This window comes from Mastomys coucha, unplaced genomic scaffold (assembly GCF_008632895.1).
Source record: "Mastomys coucha isolate ucsf_1 unplaced genomic scaffold, UCSF_Mcou_1 pScaffold14, whole genome shotgun sequence".
NCBI lineage: Eukaryota > Metazoa > Chordata > Mammalia > Rodentia > Muridae > Mastomys > Mastomys coucha.
Window position 1 is genome coordinate 92,391,824 of NW_022196896.1, and position 20,889 is coordinate 92,412,712.

At 37.4% G+C, this 20,889-nt stretch overlaps 1 protein-coding gene across 10 annotated transcripts in view; it reads left to right on the top strand.

Moving 5' to 3' along the window:
- Positions 1 to 20,889, top strand: part of Map2 (microtubule associated protein 2) — a 264,189-nt gene that overhangs the window by 17,347 nt on the left and 225,953 nt on the right. The gene's annotated exons all lie outside the window — the stretch shown is intronic.

Below are 20,889 nucleotides of genomic sequence, written 5' to 3' on the forward strand. Positions count from 1 at the left end.
GTGGAGCATATGTCCTTATTACATGTTGCAGTATCTTTTGGGTATATGCCCAGGAGTGGTATAGCTGGTTTTCTCCATTATTCTTATGGTTTGGAGTCAAAGCGAAGTAGAAAGTATAACAAGTTATATTTTCAACACAGTGAAACTTAGACAACATGTTGAGTGATGGCTGTAGGCATAGTCAGGATTGATTAGAATCAAAAACATCATTGTTCATGGACAACTACAGACTTGCGCTATGATACTCAAAGTATACAAAGTAAAATATTAGAAAGAAAGGTTTAAAAACATTTAAGTCATGATGAAAGAATGATGTCATTCCCAAGAAGCTGAAGGGCTTGCAAGCCCCTTCGGACGAACAACAATATGAACTAACTAGTACCCTCAGAGCTCCCAGGGACTAAACCACCAACCAAAGAGTACACATGGTGGGACTAATGGCTACAGCAGCATATGTATGGCAGAGGATGGCCAAATCAGTCATAAATGGGAGGAGAGGCCCTTGGCCCTGTGAAGGTTCTATGCCCCAGAATGCCAGGGCCAGAAAGCAGGAGAGGGTGGGTGGTGAGCAGTGGGAGAGGGGAAGGAACAGGGTTTTTTTTTTGTTTTTGTTTTTGTTTTGTTTTGTTTTATTTTATTTATGTTATTTTTTTTGGAGGGGAACCTGGGAAAGGAGATATTGTATGACTTGTAAATAAAGAAAGCATTCAATAAAAAAAAAAGAATTGAAAAAAAATGATGTCATTATGTTTCATCAGAGCAAATTCAGTTTGGATTTCTCGTGGCCAAAATAAGTTGTGTGTGTGTGTGTGTGTGTGTGTGTGTGTGTGTGTGTGTGTGAGAGAGAGAGAGAGAGAGAGAGAGAGAGAGAGAGAGAGAGAGAGAGTTAGTTAGTTCAGGGAGGGAGAGAAAGAGATCTATTTCCTGAATTTGTAAATAAATTTATAAATTGCACCTATATATTTAACCTTCATTTTCCTATTGATTATTTCCAGGTTTAAAAAATTGGTTATATGCTACAGAGTTCTTTCTCATATCATATCTCAAAAACATAAAAACAGTCACCAGTTATTTTAAAACAAATTAAATAACCATGACTTTACTTACTGTGATAAATAAAAAATAATGTAGTTTATCCTGTAGTTAATTCCAGTGATTTTATTTAGCATTTTTCTGGACACAAACCTGGAAAAAATCCTTCAATCGCACCTTGCAAATGATTATCTACCTCTGAGGTTCTCAGACTTGAAGAAAAGGTAGCATGACTCTATGCCCACACCCATCACCAAGCTCAGAGCTCTGAGTCAGGCCTATGTGGAATGTATTTCTCGTCAACAGAGAGCTATTAGCTTTGGCTGAGCAGGGCTTCTTCATGCTGCTTCTGGACTTGGGTCAGAGTCTTCAAGATGGAATGAAGACATAACCTATATCATGACTCCTGAGAGTTAGATTTCTTATTTATCACCCTCACAAAATCCAAGTGTACATATATCGAAACACATGATATGTTTAATACAGAAACTGTATTTCAAATTTGTGGTGCCTGTTATATAACTGTATTATAATCCAATAATAGAATTGAAAAAAAAGTTCTTTTTGAAAAATCTATAATGGTTTTTATAAGGATTTCATTTTAGAGTTAAAAAAAAATACTGGTCTCAGAAGGACAGATGCTATACTATTTCATTTAGATGTAGAATATTAAAAGACTATCATTGAAATAGAGTAGAGTGCTGGGGATGTAGCTCAGCTGGTGGAGTGCTTGCCTTCAATGCATGAAGCCCTGGCATCAATCACCAGCACTGCATAAGACTGGGCATGTTGGCATGTACATGTAGTCCCAGCACTCAGGAGGTGGACCAGGAGGATCTGAACTTCAAGGTCATCCACAGAAAAGTTGACTCTCTAAGTTCATGTATATAGTGAGTTCTGGGTCCTATCAGGCAATCCTTAACAATTAGGAGACAACCGCCATCACTCTTGTTGACATTCAGCTATGAGATTTACATGAATGTTAACTTATCCCTGTACTCGGGGGCTGTCATGTATAATATGAATACACAGAAGCCATGCATCCAGTGTCTTTGGAATAGAATATGGTGTAACAGTTTCCTCTGAAGTTCAAACATTCTGTAGTACTGGGAGCTTCTCTAAGCAGGAAGGCAAAGAACTCAAAGTAGCTTCAGGAAATTCCTGAAACTGACCAGATTCACTAGGCCCCTCCCAGCCAGAGTAAGCAATAAAAACTAAGAGTCCCTTTCAGACTATTAGACCTAAGCTGCAAGGAAAACTCTCAGACAAGCCAGGCTGCAGGGAGGAAGCAGAAGCCAGCAAGCTGCCCAGAAGAGGTTTAGACCAGAGTGACTTGGAAAGGACACTCTCCAACTTGTTGAGCCGCTGGCAGGCTGTGCAGTGTGCTCCAGGTTTCTTAGCGGGAGTGGGCCTTGGCGATGCAACTTCTGCTCCTGTAAGGAACTCCTCCTCATCCTCCTGCAAGTAGCCCCAATAAAACAAATTAGCTCAGCAAGTTAAACTTTAGTGGTACCTGTACTTTGGTCTGTTATGAGTTTTCTGTCTGAGGTGAGTGGATGTAGGTGTTCTGTCTCCCTAGGAAAAGTTTTGTCATACAAACAATACATACATACAACAAATATCAATTTCTAACCTTTTTAGTAGGTTTTTATACCCCATGCAATAAGTGGTTTGATCATGATAAATTTCAAACCATTCTATTAATGATATGATTAGCACTTGAGATTGTAATATGCAGATCAGGATCATTTTATAAAATGGTTCTATTTTAGATATTTTTCTTTGAATAATACAATAAGTTAACTTTCTAAGTAGGTAACATACCACCATGTGAAAGTACCAATTTTATTTATATAGTATCTCTAATAACATTTTATTCTCACTATTTTGCAATGACTCTTTTTTTACTGCCAAGAAAAACTGTGGATGAAAAAAAGTTCACAGTAAATATTTTAAATGAACTTATAAATAGTTTTAGAACAGTTTGTTTAGGAGACAACTTTATTAGTAAACATTTTGCATCCTGTAACAAAAAAGAAGTGGTGCCTTTTTTGAGTGGTAAAGTTTGGCGGTATCAAAATTAATTCTCTTTTATAAAAATATCTATTTTTTTATGGAATACACAGATTTGCCTTTGAAAAACATAGGGAGCTTGTCATTACCACTGTCTTCTCCCTGGACCTTAAGAAAGTCATTTGACTTTCTGGCCTTCCAGTTCCAAATTTGCAGTGTGCGGGAATAGGTTTTATTACCTCCAAGACTGCTTTGTGTTCTGAGGTTAACTGGAAAGGAAACACAGTAGTTCAACATGTGTGTGTATCAGTTCATCCTGTTCCTAGGCATCTACTCTGCCAAGCCTGTAGTGATTAGAATGCTAGGCAAACACATTTTTTTTTTTTAATTAGGGAAAAACCAAATGTCACAGAGGATGGCTAGAGCAAGGAAGAGCCTTTAAGAGAAAACACGTCTATTCATTGAGACCGTCTATTTTATATTCTACATTGCTTATTAAAAAGATCAATTAGAGACTCCTTCCTGTGACTTGCCGTATTAGCAATGTAAAGACCAAAATTAGATTGTGTCTTTTCCATCCGGGAGCTGATGGACTCATGAAGGAAGGCAGATAGCTCACCTCTACTGGTTACCAACAGGCTGTAAGGAAATACCTCATCATCACTAGCTTACTTGATTAAAAGTACTTAAAACACCATTTTGGAGGTAGAGGCTGAAAGGTCGGAAGGTTAGGGGTATGAACCTCCTGACAAGTTCAAGGCCAGCCCGTCATGTATGAGACCCTGCCTAATAAAAAAAGAAAGAAAATAGAATAACTAAAAACCGCTGGAGAAAGAAATGTCCGTACGATAATGTTTAATTAAAGAAGAGTCATGTCGTGATATGGTTATGAGTTAAAACGACCACTTGTGGTCACTAGGTGTAAAACTACGTTTTTTAACACATAGCTGCACTTAAGGATATAAGTAATGAGAGCGATTGGAAAAAACAAGGTTGCGATTAGACTTTGGGAAGAGACTCAACCCTAGACCCTTTGTCTATTGTCATTGCCCTTTGGGGAGTTGGTGTGTCTCTACAATAAAATATCTACAGTTAATAAGTGAAATCTTTTTACTCACTCCCTGTATGGTCGCGTTGTATTTAATCGTGCTGTAAGTCTTGAAACAATCCATCAGATTTCCAAGGAAGCAAACGTTCCTTGGGGACCCGTCGGGGTTCTTGGTGCCTGCAGATGATGTACAAAAGTGCTTTGAAATCCTCTGAGAATGCTTTGACTTGCTATGCCCTTGGAGGATATGATGCCTTAGGAAAGGAGGCACGGCTGAGGGAATGATTGTGCTGCGTTTCACAGTGGAGGGCAACTGTTTGGGGTTATAATTAAAATGCAGATTATGCAGAGGACACAATGAGAGCTAGTTCTTTCAAACAATATCAGTGCAATCAGAGTGAGAAAAGAGTTCAGGGAGGTTTCTGACTATGGAGAAGTCACAAATGATGGCGTGAAAAGCTGAGAGGGAAGTAAGTGATTTAGAAGGAACTGAGTGGACATAACCTGTGGATTGTCTGGGAAGCTGGGAAGCTGAATTAATCGAGAGTCAGACCTTCGATTCTGCTGGGCCTGGGTCCAACTCACAGGATGACTGCGTATGGAACCCACATACACCATCATTGCATCAGCACAGTGGATAGTGGCTGAATAGGAGGACTACAGGGCTAGTAGCATGGGTTGTTTTTCAATCCACGTGGTTTGATGAATCAAAATAGAGGGCTTTTTGCAGAATGCGACACACTAAGACAGTGTAGTAAGATTGTAAACATAGCGCGAGGTTTTATATTAGCCACAATGAGAAAAACCCATGAAATCTTTCAAATTCAAGGATTTTCATGAATCAATTCGTTTCCGTTATATTTGTGCTCAAATTTGAGTGCTTAACAAAGCTTTATTTAACCGTCCTAGTCAATGCCGCACATAACCCAAACTGGTGTCTATATTGTTTTGGCTGTATACATTAAGTCTTGATATTTAATGTCAGTCAGACAGAGTGGTTCTGAAATGGTAGAGTAAAATGTCAGTGGAAAGGAACTGTAAAACATTGTTTTAAAACAGTATTTTTGTGTATGTGACACAAACTATTAAATTGAAGAAAGTAGAAAACCTTTAACCTCAAGTTTATAGGGCATGGGAAGGCTTATTCAGGTTGCTCTCAAATCCCTATCTCTGGTTTTGTCTTCTGTATGATGGTTACATCATCGAGGCTGTTCAAATGGTGAAGGATTGAAACTCAGTTCATCAAGTGAAAGTAAGAGAAGGCTTGGCGTGCATCCTCTCACACTGGTGGACCGTTTCCACTGTTAGAGTATTGACAATCATCTGTATTTTGCCTTTGTCCTCTCCACCCTTAGCGAGGACTTCTTCCCTGAAAGTGAGGCTCATACACTCAAGAACCTGTCAGGTGCCTTCATGCCTGAGCCTAGACAGCAGAAACGCACCATGTTCATATTGAAACTCATTTCAGCAGCCGCCATGCTCCGCCCTTCTTTCAGATCCTCTCTTATGTCCTGGAAGTGTTCCAAGTAAGAAACCAAAAGTTGTCACAGACTTCTAAATATATATGTCCTAAATATATATCTTTCCATCTTTCTGGACCTTTCATCTAAAAATGCAATATTTGATTTCTATGCCTCCAGTCTTTTCCCATTAAATTCAACCCTTGTATGAGCCAGTGTTCTTTAGAAAATGCATTTCTAACCACATCTCCCCTCTTAAAAGTCCTTCCTTCAATGTCTTATTAATATAGCTTATTAAATTTAGCCACACAAGTCTGAAAGCATGCTATCTGCTCAGGCTTATTTTCAGCCACTCCCCGCCTGTATTTTTGGCCTCAGAAACACCAAACAACTGGAGTCTCCAGACACACTTGCTCTGCTCCCTTCTTTCTCCCATCGGTCCCCACCCCCACCCTATGACTAACTGCTTTCATCTTTCAAAACCAGCTTTTATATTTGCATGTCGCTGAATATTTATACTTCTTGCAGGAAGGAACTATGTTATTCATTTTTGTAAATCCAGTTTCTAGCGGAGTGTCTGGCATAGTCTGTGCAATAAAGTGATATTTTTGAACTGAACGGCGAAGTTGGTTCATGGTCCTGTGGAGCTTTTGCTGGTGGGTTCTTTGGTTAAGTTCCTACTTGCTTTGTATCTTATAGGGAGCTAGTTGGAGTCCAGTCATCCAGCACAACAAGTCTGTTTTAAACTACGTTTCTTGACCTACTCGTCCGATCTCTTCATCATTCACTCTTAGGCTAGCTGTCCCATCATCATACCCAAACCTTGGGAAGCTGTCTCTCACCCTGATTCTTTACCCTGACTCTAAATTATTGTGGGAGTGATGGAGAGCTTGCATAAAAGTGGTATTTTGAGTTCAGACAGCATGCATTGAGATTCAATAAGTACTTAGTGACTTTTCAGAAAACATGAAGAACACTATACTTTCCAAAATGTTTCTATACTCTTAACAGAAAAAATAAATAAATTGCTAATAAGAGAGAGCAGGCCTAAAAATCTTCTAAGATAGCCTTCTGTGATTGTGTACCTTTTTTTTTTTCATCATTTTGGTTCTGTGATGGTTATGATTACCTTAGCATTATATAGAAAATGGCAGGCCTCCTTATGTTTGTTCATTTGTGTCAGCATAGTGTCCTCTTCCTCTCTGCCCTACCTGTGCCTCCTTCCCCTATGCCCAATGCCCCTCCTTTCCTGGGAGAACCCTTTCTTCTTTCATTTTCAGTTCTGAGTATAGTTCATAATAAAAATTTATTTTATATACCGGGAAAGTATTTTGCATATATTAAAGTGATGCTAACATTTCACAAAATCCAAAGGAATGTGGTATGTCTAAAGTCTGGATTGCCTTGCTTAACCTAATGACCATAAGTGGCCAAATAAATTAACGGTTAATAGTACATGGAAAATTATTACAGATTTTCTTCACACTACTTCAGAAAAGTAGAACCTGGAGCTTTTCTCTCTGTTGGAAATGAGAGTTTGGAATTTATATGTCTCTCTCACATAGTATTTCTGATCTTTTCCCAAGGACTAATTACATTAGTATCAGTGAATGGAAATTAATAATTTATGACTCAACCTTACACGGGTGAGCATTTTATAATGCTAATTACTGCCTTGTAATCAAAGATCTTGTGTGACAAGTACATGTGACTGACTCTCAAGTCAACTGTAAACACATTTCAATTGAAAACACCAGTTTACTAACATTTATGTGAGTCTGATATATTGGAATAAATTTTTAATTCAATTCAGGTTGGACCTAGGCTCATGATATGAGAATTATTCTTATCGTTAGTTAGAGGGAAAATTAAAATCAAAATATAATTCAAATCTCAATGTAGTAGTGACTGTAGAGTTTGTGAATCATTTTGCTAGAATTAAATTATAATGATATTATATGACTCAATTTTAAAATTGAGTCATAATTGAGATTTAGTTTGCTTTTCAACAAAATGTGATTTGAGAAAGCATGAAAGACACTTGAATTAAAAGCTTTTGGTTGAGCCTGGTTTGGTAGCACATACCTTTAATCCCAACATTCAGGAGGCAGAGGCAGGCAGATCTCTGAGAGTTCAAGGCCAGCCTGGTGTAGAAAGCAAGTTTCAGGACAGCCAGGGCTACATAGAGAAACCCTGTCTATAAAAACAACAAAAGAAGTTTTTGGTCATAAGACATTATTAAAAACTTTAATTAATTAAATGTTAAATAATTAATATTATTTTAAAATATCTAAAAAATTTAAAAAATAATATAAAACTTTGCCACATTTAAAAAGCATATGTCCAAGTATGAAGATGATGAATAGATAGCCATATATACCATAGTGGAGAAAGTTCTTCCTTTTTGTTTAAATGCTACATTGTTCTCTGATGATTCCTTAATCAATAAATTTTCCCTATTTAGTTTAAGATTCCTGGAAATAAACATTTCCTGATAGTGTGCATTCTGGTTTAGAAACTCCTGTGGGGACATTCAGGCTCCAATACCTCATCACATATAAGAGCATGGTGACTCTTCAAAATGCTCCCAGACTTGAGCAATTAAAAAGTTGCCCAATATGATACTGCTAATGGGAATTAGAGGAACTAAAATTACTGGTCAATGCACTTAATCAATGGGTATCTCAGGAGAGGCATGGGGGAATTCTCACCTTATGCTTAGATGAGAGCGAGAATGTATACCATGCTAAAGGCTCAGGATAGACTCACCTTGTGGTTTCAGTGTTTGGGTTCTCTCAGAACCCTAAGGTGAGACATGAGTTTTCCAGAAAGGAGGATACAATGTATTTAAAACATACAAACAAATATGTGAGTGGAGGCAAGACAGAAGCTTTGGTGTTCTTGCTTCTTACAGGAAAGGACAAAGACCCAACACATTTAGAACTCAAGATCCTGCTGGCCACATAGATAATCTGACAGGAGAGTAAGATGTCAGTCACTTTTATATAACATCTCACCTGCCATAGCTTATTAAATACAATCAAGAAAATCATGTTCTACCAACAGGACTACACTTGAGAATAGCAATCAGAAGCATTGGCAAACCATTCAACCACCCACATCTTCCCAGAAAATTACTCATAATAGCAATTTGCATTGATGTATTAAGCAGCATGCTTTAATGATATGTGGGCTTAAACAAAACAGGCCTCCATGGCAGTTCCTTTATTTTTTTTTTCTGCAGACCATAAACTTACTACAATCTAAGTGAACCAAGAACTACATTTTCTTTTGACAGAGAAAACCCATGTACCTGGTTTTTTGACCATTAGAGAATGTCACTAAGAAAAGTATCTTTTCAGTTCATGACTTTATAGATCTGTTACATGTCTATAGTGCTTTTAGGAAAGATGAAATTACTTAAGAAAAACTGTTACTTTAAATATAGTACTTACTGTCTATTACTCATAGTTTTACATATTGACTAATAAACATCAAATTTAGAAGAAAACTTTACTAAGGTTCTGGACTAATTATATTAGTTTCAAATTAGGACTTTGACTATAGTTGTTTTTAGATGTTTTCTTTGGCTATGTCCCTCTTTTGACCTGTGTTTAATATTTCATTGTGTATTTTATCCTTCTCACAAAAAGCTATAGCCAGCAATCTTACTTCTTTCTTTAAAAAGAGCTGTTAAATTATGTTTAAAATGACAGTTATTTAATGATAAAAATAATCATTTATTTAATGATTAAATAAAATGATTTAAGTTTTAAACAGTGGAGAGTTTTTACTGTAAATCACTTCTTTGAATAGTGTAGAGATGAATGAGCCAAGGAAAAATTTTATAGCAATGACATAAACATCTAGATTCACATTATTAAATTAAGCCGGGGGTGGGGTGGGGAGAGTAGTCTCTAACTATCTTATCTCCCCTCCCAAATTTTAATAAGTATATTTTAGTTTTGTTCTCCCCTTGTTTATTTAACATTTTATTCTTTATGATTTTATTATGTGTGCATATTCGTCTCTGTGCATATGTGTGCATGCATGCATCTAAATGAGTACAGGTGCCCATGGAGGCCAGAGCACACAGGCAGCTGTGAGCTTCAGGAAATGAGTTACCTGAAGTGGATGCAGGAACCAAAGGTGGGTTCTCTACAAGAACAATCTGGATTCTTAACCTGAGGCATCATCTCCTCAGCCCTTGTTGTTTTAAATAGACCGAACCCTCCAGATTCTGAAGCCTCTGGCCCTCTAATGAGATTTAATTGCCTCAATTCAGTCCAGCAACAAAGAGCTAGTTGAGATATTAGTTTTCCAAGGCTACAAAGGTTAGACCATGGCAATTCAATGGCAGGTTTTCTGCAGATGATGTGTACTACTCTAGGTACCTTCAGGCTGTCCAGGGCTCATAAGCCATGAGTTCATTCCTTCCGACAAAGCTCCAGCTTGCCACAGCCCTGGCTTGCTCTCTCTGAAGATAATGCTTAAGCAAATCACTTAAGGCAGGCAGTTCTTCCTCCAGAGTTAAGCTTCGCATGGGCATGAGATTGACCCTGGAATTAGAGACCTTTTATACTCAGCTCCATCCAATTGTCCATGAATTTTCTTACTCATAAAAATGTGGCTTTTTAGTGACTCACAAACCTTCACATTTGCTGATAAGAACAAAGCCATTTTCATAGAAAATACCAATACCATCTGAAGTTTTGTAGCCTTGCCTTCTTAACCTCACTATTGTGATCATTTTTTTTAAATATTTTTTTGGACTTAGAATTCTACTTTCAGATTGTTAAAAACGACAATATGGCTTGTTTTTCATAACTTGAAGCTACAGAAAGCTCCTATGTAATGCAGCATCTTCAAAAACAATTTTCTCACTCACATGAGAAGTTCTTACTAAAAATTCAGGAGGCCATCAAAGCGAAGACAGAACAACTCAGCCTAGAGTGTTTCGAGAGATTCTGTTTCTTGCTAATTCTTATACATCCCATGAGTATTCTTGGTGAGTTTTCAATGCCCCATGGGTCAAATGATTATTCAAGCTAGAGTCAGGTTGCTTACCGATGCACTGAGTTTAATATATCAGTACTGTCACTTCTGAATTATGAACCAGTTAAGTCCTAACCAAGAAGGGAGTGGATAAGGACATAGCATGGCTAAGAGAGATCCATTAAGGTCTGGTGAATTCCCTAATTGAAATGGTCATCTCATAACTTACAACTGAAATTAAAGGATAGTGATTCCCAAAGCATATTCTATGAACTAAGCATCATTATCTCCTGGAAAATTGTTAGCAATGTAAGTGCTTAGGGTTGAAGAAATAGCTTAGTGGTTAAGAGCATTTTCTGTTCTTCCAGAGCACCTGTGATTGATTCCCACCATCCACAAAGGACAGTTCACATTCACTGGCAGTTCAATCTCTGCTGGCCTCCAAGGGCACATTGCACACACACACACACACACACACACACACACACACACAGTCCAAAAAAATATGCACTCAGCCACATTCAAATAGATGGTGTAAGTCCTCAAGTTTGCCTCTACTTCTCTTATCTTCACAAGCTCTTTCAGAAACCCAATTGCATGCTTAAATTCAGGAACCGCTGACATGAAGCACAGCACCAGATGTCTGCCTTTCTCCTCCCATACAACATAGCACCAGTAAAAGAAAACTCTTCATCATACAGTGTCATTGCCTTAGTGTATTTTAAGGAACATTGGATCTGAAAAACAATACAGAGAGAGTTGTCCAGTGTCAGTGCTAGGGCAATAGCCACAATGATGGAACACATAAAATATTTCCCACATAATTACTTGAGCTTCAGAAATGTGTAACTAATAAAGCTGTAAACGAGCATTTTAATAGTTTCAGCTGGTGACCGTCCTCTGTATAGTCTTCCAAACCAGAAACCTTAATAGTCCCCATTTTTACTACATCCTGGTTATTAATAGAGCCAAATCTCTAGACCACATATAGGGCCATAGAACCTTCACTGGCTGTATTAATTCTGTGTGGCTTATGTAACATATTTCTACAAACCTGGGACCATAAAACAATAAAATCCTCTCACAGTTCTGCAGACCAGGATTCTGGATTAAAAGTGTTTCTGTGGCTGTAGTTCTTCCTGAAGCTCTATGAGAAATCTAGTCCCTTGATAGTCCTAGCTCCCCCTTAAGTGTTGGTGGGAGAATTTGGTTTGTGGTACATGGCTTAGATCTTTCTGTTCTCACCCTGACATCTCCATATCTTGGACCTCCCCATGACTCTTATGAGGATACTTATTTTGGGAATTTAGACTCCATCCAGGTAATCCCGAAGGAATTCTTTATCTCAACAGGTTTTACTTAATTAAGCACCAAAGATCTTTCCCCAAAACAATGTAATAGTCATAGAGTCTTGGAAGTCTAGCATCTAGATAAATCTTCAAGAGGGTGTTGCTATTTTCTACCAGCACACTTGCCTTTTTAAAGGGTAGAGTGACGATATGCATACTGTGGGTATTGTGGATGGAGTTTGGGGACCAGCGAGATATGGGGATACTGAACCTGAACTTAGGTCTATATAATTCCATCATTAACATCCAAAAACCAATGGGGGCATGTCTTGTACTCCTGTTATGATTATAATGGAACTGCTTCCATTATATGACTATATATGTATATGTAATTCTATTATATGGAAATAGTCCCATTAAAGTCTTTCTTAATATCTAGTTCTTTCTGGATGTTAGACTATTGAGGTCCAAAGGCTAGCATCTTGGCATCAAGAGGCAACTAGAGAGTCACCCACCAGGTTATAAATGTGCTAAGTTTCCTGTAGTGTGTCACTTAGACATTAATACAGAAGGTGAGGAGCATGCTCTTTTATTCTTAGTATAGGGAAGATGATAGAGTCATAAAATTTCTTGCAGACAAATAGGAACATTTAGGGAAGGAAAAAAAAAACCTTCTTCTTGTTCCAGAACAGTAGAAATCCTTCATAAGAAAATAGGGCACTGAGGGATGCTTTCTCCCAACCTTCAGTTGATCTATACAGAGGTCATTCGGTTAACAAATTGCATCACTAAGATAGTCTTGAGCATGTTGCCTTGAATTATGTTAGCTTTTATATTTTAAAAGTTCTGTACCTCACATTTATGTCATTTCTATTAAAATATAAAATCAATATGAAGCATGGGGCACACATGACAAGGAACAATGGTAAACATCGGTAAGTTGCTTTCACGGCATTACTAAGAATCTCCAGAAAGTGCATTAATGGTATCACACAGAAGTATGTCGCATAAATAGTCTTGGTTTCTATTTCTTTGGCTGACTTCTTATCACACTGGTGCAGGATTTCAATGTCTTTTTTATTGAAAATAGTAGTTCCCAAGGGATGCCTCTGAGTTAACAGTAGCAGCACTTTCTGGAAAATGTCACTTCTCAGGGAGATGAACATATATGCCTCATGGCTTTTTATTTGCCACTGTTTGTGTTTACATTCCAGAATGATATAGGTAGGATATAAGACTAGAAACACTGTTGTCATGTGTGTGTGTGTGTCTGTGTGTGTGTGTGTTTGTGACCTTGTGCAATTGCAGTTATTTCCCATTTTATTTTATTTTTTTAAGATTTATTTATTATTTTAAATAAGTACACTGTAGCTGTCTTCAGATGCACCAGAAGAGGGTATCAGATCTCATTATGGCTGGTTGTGAGCCACCATGTGGTTGCTGGGATTTGAACCCAGGACCTTAGGAAGAGCAGTCAGTGCTGTTATCCACTGAGCCATCTCACCAGCCCCCTATTTCCTACTTTCATTGAGGTATCAGGAGCATTTTAAGTCACTTAGCAAACACTGGCCTGGGAACACAAGGCAGTAAGCACTCCAATCAGCCAACAATGTGGAAGGATCTTTGACAAGGTTTATCGGGAACCAACTAGAGGCTGCTTAAGAGTAATAAGTGATTTTTTTGATAAGTGAAGACTTTAGTGTCATCTATTAAATGCTAGAGATATTTCACTTCTAATTTTCTTTTTAGTAAAAATATATAAATAGAACTTGTCAACTATGTTCTTACACTATAAAAGCTACCATTTCTTATGCATCACAATATGTGAATATGTGTAAGTTTTGTAATTAGTTTCTGTTCCCATAGTCCTCCATGAGTCATAATGAGCAATGTCCACGTATATTTCTTCACTGTCTTATCTATCATCTATCTATCTATCTGTCTGTCTGTCTGTCTGTCTCTATCTATCTATCTATCTATCTATCTATCTATCTATCTATCTATCTATCTATATCTTATTTTATGAATAATATAGAATTCTCTTTTTTTATTTTTTATTTTTTTGGTTTTTCGAGACAGGGTTTCTCTGTGTAGTCCCGGCTGTCTTGGAACTCACTCTGTAGACTAGGCTGGCCTCGAACTCAGACATCCACCTGCCTCTGCCTCCCAAGTGCTGGGATTAAAGGCGTGCGCCACCACCGCCCAGCTAAAATTCTTACATTGTAGTTAAAGACTATGATAGCTCATTGGAAAGGCTCATTTTAAAATGTATTACAATAATTTAAGAAATCAGATTCTAATAAGAATTACCTCACTATATCGTATTAAAATGGGCTGCCTTGCACGTCATCTGAAGGTAGCAAAACTGCATTATATACTTCAAGCCATTATTTTGTAACTACAACTTTGAAATTCTGAGTTTCTGTGATAGGTTTTGAGAGCAGTTATCAAGATTTAAACGTGACCTTTGTGTCTTCTGCTGAGCTTGTAAGACAATATTCACACCAGATGGGAGACCTGAAGGAAATAACTGAAGTCCACACAGTTTGAATAAGAGCAACTGGATTACTCACACATCAATAATGTCCTGACACTCCTTGACACTGTGGTTCTCTTAAGTGAAGTTAGGATCACCGCAGCAGTATCACCTTCCGTCTCTTATTTTGGTGAGGTGAAAGGTCTGCCCTTCTGGGCTTCTGTCCCCTCTGGTAGATGTTGGGTATGATAACATCATGTGGCACATTCGATCTCTTATTACTGTAGAGCATCCCTCCATGGCGAAGATGCCTTTTTCAAAACCCCATCTTCTAACTGGACCCTGACTGATTCGCGTGCTAAGCAGAATCGTAGTGCTTCCTAAGGATCCTCGGCACATTTGCTACCCAGTGTGTAGGTACAGCTGTCGGAGGCTAAACATAGCTCTGTTCCCAGCATCTTGTTTTTCTTCTGCAGGCCTCAGCCTCCTTTGTGTGGGTTCAGTGAGGACTTGAGATGCCAGATTTCTCCTGTAGTCCAATCTCTCTGCTTGCAAGAGAACCTCATCTTAGTCAAGGGAACCTTGCAGTTAGCCTAGTTACTGTCTGCACAATACTTGAATCTTTGCATTGTATAAATGCACACCTCAGCACTAGCTGTAGCTATTTCTAGTTCCTGTCTGTAATTCTATGTACAAAGATTGTGTTGCTTGTTAGTGAGATTTTAGCCAGCTTGAAATTGATGCAGAAGTATTGGATTAGAGGAGCCAAAGAAATACATTGGAATAAAAAATTTTTTTTTTCAAGTAAAGCCTTTAGAGTCAATCTGATCACTTCTTTGTGGTAAAGCTAAAGAATAAGAGGGAGTTAGAAATGACAGGTTCCTCTAGGAATGGACCTGTGATCTCAGAGTATACAGTATGCGGGAAGTTTGACCTATATGCAAATAAAAGAGACCTATTTCTTGGAGCTATTGGGTTTCCCTAGCTTCTTCAAGGAGATGAAACCTGCTTTCATCTGTCCCCTGACAGGTTCTTCTCTCTAGAAAGGAATTCTAGCTGGAACATGCCTCTTTCTTTTGAGCACAGGTCGGTCTCTTCTCTTTAATCTAAAGACATTCTTGTACTCTCTTGTCATTTATCTAGAAAGAGTCAGGATATTTATTACTTCTTTATGAGATCCTCACGCATATCTCAAGCTATTTCATATTTTTTTCTGTCTCAGATAATGACATTTCTGACAAAGTATATTTTTAGAATATAATTGTTAGATGGATTTGAATAAAGCTACACTGAAGAATGGACGCTTATTTCAGCATTTTTAGTCACAATGTGGTGGATACCTGTGGCAGATAACCCCATCTCTCATGCTGCCTTTTCTCTTTAATCCACATCAAAATAATAGCTTTGCTGCAAAATGAAATATGGAAGTATCCATGCAGGAACATTGTAATATCTTTCTGAGCACTACTGTTGCAACCTGACAGCATTTTTCCTTGTCATAACTAAAGAGGATGCAATAGATCACTATTGCCTCTACAAACATTATTCATTGTTCTTATGTATAAATAATAAGTCTATATGTTTTTCTTTTTATCATAAAATAAATTTAGACGTTCGCCTTGGATATTTTTGCTTCTCATTCTTGCACTGCAATCCTGGATTTGCTTTCTTTGTTTCCTTGTTTTCCAGTGTTCATTGATCGTTTGAGTGTAGGTTAGGCAGAAAGTGAATTCTATAAAACATGATTCAGGCAGGGTGGAAGTGCGCTTCATGTCTTTGTGCTTAGGACTATGTTATTATGTCTCAGAATGACAACCTAATTGCAGAGATGTTGTTGTTCCTTTCGAGAATGGCTTGAACCCCGGATATTCCTCTGCTTAATGATGCATAATCAGCCATTATCCATCTTGTATTTATGCTATTGCTAAGAAATTAATGACAGACTGGCCGTGAGCGTAATTGTCTGGCACTTTCCTACCAAATTCATTCCAGCATTAGCCAGAAACCATGTTTTAAAAAGCAAGTTTCCCTTCAAGAAACAAGATAGAAAATTTTATCACCGATTACCATGAAGATGCTTTAATATTTGGATGTAGATGCTCTGACTTCTAAATTTTTGAGACAAGGCCTCCACATCCTAGGATGTACAAACACTTACTAAGCCCTGGGGGATGGCTTAAAACTGCAAAGCTTCCTCACTCTATCTCTTAAATTTTGGGATGTATACTTTTAACATATAACAGTGCGACATAATGGTTTAATATTGGCTGTAATAGATGTTTACAGAAACACATGCTCGATGACAATGAAAGTCTTTGAGGCAAGAAACTTGCACAGTGCACACACTCCCTCCTAGTGTACACTGGGATCCACTTGCTTGTACAAACTCTGGAGTAACCAATATGCTTGCTTTTGCAAGTAACCCGAATTATTGTTTATAATTTTTGTCTATACAAATTCTTTTTCCAGTTAAGGGCTACTATTGTGCCTTTACTCTGATATATATGATGTATATACATATATATACATATATATGTGTGTGTATATAAATATACACATGTGTATATATATACATATATATGAATGGTAATAATTAATAATATATTCCCAATTAATATATATATTCCTAAATATATAAATATAACTCATTCAATCTATATAATGTTACTTGTGTGTATGTTTTTTAGGACTTAGTATTTGATTTTGGACAACAAATTGTTCCTCCTCCCTGACCTGACTTCCATAATATGACAGCCTAAAACATAGTCATGGTGGTGTTTCACAGCAGTAGAAATCCTAAGACATCTTCTAGAGCTATGATGTTAGAAAAATCATAAGCATATCTCCTGAATACTAGATATCTTAAAAATTTTCATACATAGAAAATGAGTTTAAAAATATGGAACTTAAAATAATATATAGTATTGCTGGGTTTACAAATATGTCATAGCAAACATTTACACACTAGACAGAGGGCTTGTCATCTGTCCTGAGTTCTTCTAAAGTGAGTGGCCAATCCTATTTTAGTCAGTTTAGTCTGCTCTAACAAAGAGCATAGGCTGGCTGAAGGCCTTCAACTTAAAGCAATTTGTTTCTTACAGTGCTAGCACCAGAGAACTCATCATCAAGGAACATGCTTAGAGATGGTTCTCATCTTCTTGTGTCCTTCTATCACAGGAGAACAAGCTTTGTTTTCTCTGTTTGTAAGTATCCCTGGGACTTGATCTAAATAAAATGACCTACCTCAGTCTCCATCTTCAAATATCTTTATTTTGAGTGATAGGACATCAGCATATAACTCAGAAAGAGAGATTTAATTTATCCCAGAATACATTTCTTACAAGAATCATAAGTAGGGACTACTATTAACCACAAGATTCACATGTGGAATCTGAGGTGAGGGAATTGCTAGCTGATATGTACAAGTTCAAACAGTAAGTAGTAAAATTTGAATGTTTCTCCCAAAGCTGTAGCATGTAGACCTAACCTTTCCTTTTCTGTTTCTTTCGTGTGGGTTGAATTCAGGTTACCTATGTGCTCATGACTGATTTCTTGTGTCAAACTTGATATACTTGTATCAAACGATTTTTATCACTGTGTAATTCAAAGGGATGTTTCGAGCAGGCCATTTGTTCAACATTTTACTTCTATGGAATGATTGTAAAATTTGACTGATACTTTTCATCAGCAATGACATCCTATAGGAACATTTAAATACACATTATATATTTAATAAATATTGTCTCTGAAATAGTTGTAAGCTTTCCCAAGGCGGGACTCAATTGTGTTCATTATAACCAGCCAAAAGCAAGCTCATTTGGTGTTGTTCTACATTTCCATTTCTTGCCATGATTCTTAAATCCTCAAGTTATAGATGCACACTAAGGAGACTTCTAGAGAGACAATATAAAAATTATTAGCATTGGGTACCTTATATATTGTAAAACATTAATACAAAACCATTTCCTATTTTTAATACATTTAAAGCTGAATTATCCACATGAACTTGCATATTTTTAGTATCTAGTAATAAATAGAAAGTGCAAATCAAAATTCTGAGCTTGAGGAATGTATGTCATCCAGTGATTCGGAATAGCTGCACTCTCACTCGTCCTTGCTAATAAGCACTGATCTGTCTCTTCTCACCTCTGACTCCTACTGTGGCACTTACCATGACTGAAGCTTATTTAGTATTATAACAACAAGCATTATATTTACAACTGTAAATACAACATTATAGTCAAACCTTATATTTACAACTGTAATTACTCATATAATGGCATCATACATACTTGTTAATTTACTTTTATTTTTTGACAACTATTTTGCCCCCAAATCAAACTTCTATATCTTTTATCAAAGGCAATGAAAAATTAATGAAAATATAATCTCTATATGCTTGCAACTGCATGTGGACACATGAACACATACATGGACACACACACACACACACACACATACCTTCCTCAGACTCCTATACATGCATATACAAGAATCAGACAAATCAAGCAGATCATGTAATGAGATCCCATCACACTAACAAGTTATCATCATTAACTAGCGAGTATTTCACTGTGTAAAATGTAAATTTCTATGTCATGATTTGGTCTTATAAGTCTTTCTAAATCACTCACAATATGATCTAGAAAGATATAATTGATTGACATATATTGTCTTAGTTAGGGCTTTTATTGCTGTCATAAAACACCATGGCCAAAATCAAGTTGGGGAAGAAAGGGGTTCATTCCCTCATGTAATTTGTAGTCCATTGTTCAGGCATGTCAGTTTAGCACCTCAAGGTAGGAGCTGATGTAGAGGCCATGGAAGAGTGCTGTTTACCGGCTGTATCCTCATGGCTTGCTCAACCTGCTTTCTTATAGCATCCAGGACCACCAGCCCAGGGATGGCACAGCCCTCAGTGAGCCATTCCCTAACACATCATTTATTTTTTAAGGAAATGTACCACAGGCTAATCTGATGAGGGCATTTTCAATTGTGGTTCCTTCTTACCAAATGATGGCAGCTTGTGTCAAGTTGACATAGAACTAGCTAGCGTACATATCAGCCAGTGAGTGGAGATCTAATCAGTAGGAAATAGAAGGGACATAGTAGGATTCTGTGGAATCATTAAGCCTTGGAAGCAAGAAATGGACCAAAGATATTCTCTCAGCTAATGTTTTTGAGTTAATTGCCATGGTAGTGTATTAGAGAATATGTTCAACTTATGGTTGATAATATAAAGATTTCAATTCTAACTCCTAGGATCCTGTTTTCTAACTTGACCATGAAACACATGGTCTCTCTAAGCATCAAGTTACTTATCCAATATAAGGTAAGAAGGATAAGTTCTTTGGATAGTAAACAGAATTATGGACACAGCCAACAAGTGCTTACATAAAAGTTTGGGAAATTTCATGATGCCTGAGGAGTGTAAAGGGGGCTTCCAGTGACCCGTGTTGCACTTGCATAAAGATGTGAATTTTGTTGTCACATTTGCCATTCCTTCTGGGGTTAGAGTGGTCCAAAGTAAGCCACAAGATGTGTACTGTTATAGACCTATGCCTGTTTCAGCCACTTAAATGAAGTGCTTCTGAAAAAGTCAATATCTCTTTGTTTTTCTTGATTTTGTTGGGACCTGATCTGTCTTTGTTAAATGACTAAAAACCCTTATATGCAGTATCAGTTTATTAGAGTGTCCTAAGGATTAGTATAATAATGCAAATAAATAGGTATGTGTTTCTCTCTGACAGAAATCCCCGCTGTTAAAATGCCAAGAATCCCATTTTTATAAAGTAGGATCATTACAAAAGAATTGGCTGAACTCCCAGAACAAGAGGTTCCCTAGTGAGAAACCACCTGTTAGCAAAGTCATCCCACTGTTTAGTGTCATAGAGAAATATAAATCATCCTGAGAAAGCGATACAGAGAGCCTGCTGGCAAATTACTTCCCCAAACAATTGAAAGTCTGCAGTTGTACCTCACTTGTATGCTGGGATACATTTAAGCTACTGAAACTCTTTGTAAGAAGTCGAAACAGTAACATTGGTGATGAAGAAAACAGCAAAGCAGAGGTTTAGACTAATGCCAGCCAGAATAAGTAACAAGCAAAAATAATTCAATAGCTGGAACCCATTCATAGCTAGAAGTCATAGGAGTTTCCCACTGAGAAGTGGTTTGGGAAGGCCAGAGGAGATGGGTCACTTTGTTTGAATAATAAAGCAACTGTAAGCTTAGAGATGCAGAAATATATGTTGAATCGCAGATTCTCCCCATTACCTGTTGTATCTGCTTTTTCATAATAATAAAAGCTCACATGGGGACATCACAGGGTTCCTAGTCCTGAGTCATGTAAGCTGTATATCTGAACTTCCATTGAAGTAGATGACACAAGACTCCTTTCTCTTACTGAGGAAGGGTGAGGGCATGGCCAAAAGCACAAGCTGGGTTTTAGCTTCCAGTAACTCTAGGAAGCTCACATTGGTAGCTTGCTCTGACGCTAAATGCACCCCTATCGCAAAGAGCTTCTGCAAATATTATACGATACATGACAAATGCTCAGAATAATCAAATGCAATG